The following is a 1,709-nucleotide window of genomic DNA, read 5'->3' as shown; positions in this document are numbered from 1 at the left end:
AGAATGTCAATGTGGCTTGGTGGTAGCGTGTGTCTTTTTCTAAAGCACCAGATCCGGGTTTGAATCTCAAACCTGTTTTTTTTTCCTTTGTTCTCCACTTCGAATAACTTCCCATCAGTACAAAGTTAAGACTCGAAATGCAAACAAAAGATGAATCATAGAGCGATTTCAACAAATCGATCTAGAGCTGAGCTAATAATTCTGCAATTAGATCTACCATTGAAAAAGAACAACAACTAAATCGACATCAATCAGATCAGATCTAAACATAAATGGGATGAATCACGGCAAAGTACCCATTATCAAAAAGAGATTCGAGTGAAGAACAGAAAGAGAGAGAGACCAGTTTGCATCATCGGAGATCTGAGAAGAAGAAGTCGTCGTCACCACCGGCGAAGAAGACGAAGAACACAAAAAGAAATTAAGAAAAAAAAAATGAGGTTGAAGTCTTGAAGAATCGAACCCAGCTCCTGAGGTTTACAAAACTGACATGCAACCGCCAAGCCACATTAACTATCACATAAAGTTTTGCAAAGAGATAGTATATATTTATATAAATACGTGGGATTAAAATTTAACGCTGTTAAATAATTCTGTTACGTCCAGTGACGACTGTTAAGTTTCGAGTTCGAAATTACCAAGTTTTTAAAAATAATAGTTTAAAAAGACAATCGGAATTAAATGAGGTATTTTTATTCCAAATTTAAAAACACAGGTATTAAACGGCCAAAAAAAAATAGATGGCGGTTTTTTCGGGTTTTTTCCCGGTTAAAATTTAACGCCGTTAAATAATTTTGTTACGCCCAGTAACGACTGTTAAGTATCAGGTTCGAAATTACCAAGTTTTTTAAAACGATAGTTTTAAAAGGCAATCGAAATTAAATGAGGTATTTTTATTCCAAATTTAAAAACACAGGTATTAAACGGCAAAAAAAAAAATAAATGGCGATTTTTTCGGGTTTTTTCCTTCTTGTCCTCATAGGAAAACATCCCAACAGTCACGAAATAGAAAGTTAGAGCTGGGATGCTTCAAGGTGTGGAAATCGCATTGGGGTTTCCTGAAGGCTCGATTCCTAAACCCGTTTATACACGTCTCATTGACTATTGAGACATTGTAAAAAAAAAAAAAAGGTATTAGTCGTTTGCTGTGAATTGCTGGATGTGTTAGAAATGATAGAGAGGTTTGATATTTATAGCAAAGTATAATGTTAGGGTTTTTGGCTCGAAAATCTTGGAGCCGAAGCAAAAAATATTGGATATATTAGCTATCATATCTTCTTGATTTTTATCAAAATGAATGATTCACGAATTTAGGCAAAATTAGGATATTGCGTAGTAGTTTATGGTTAGGATTAGATTAGATCATATATTTTAGAAGATTTGTTTAGTAATTAGTCGAGATTTAGAGAATATAATTAGACAATATTTTGGTTAATTAAATGGCAATATTTTACTCCGAAATCTTTGCTAATGTTTTAGGAAAGTCTCATAAGTGTAGGTCTAACGTTTAATGCGGGTCATTTACACATTATTAGGATTTGGTAGATTAGGAAAGTAAATAAGCGAATATTGAGTCGAATTACTTGATTTTTTTTGGCAAGTCTTATTTAAAAGGATCCGAAAGCTGTGATTGGCCAATGAATCGGGTCAAAAAAAAAATCCGGGTCAAAATCTTACTAAATACCCGACCCGATTGGCTTTGAACAAAT

Source organism: Arabidopsis lyrata (genome assembly GCF_000004255.2).
Source record: "Arabidopsis lyrata subsp. lyrata unplaced genomic scaffold ARALYscaffold_387, whole genome shotgun sequence".
NCBI classification, from domain to species: Eukaryota; Viridiplantae; Streptophyta; class Magnoliopsida; order Brassicales; family Brassicaceae; genus Arabidopsis; species Arabidopsis lyrata.
Note: the sequence above shows the minus strand (reverse complement) of the source record.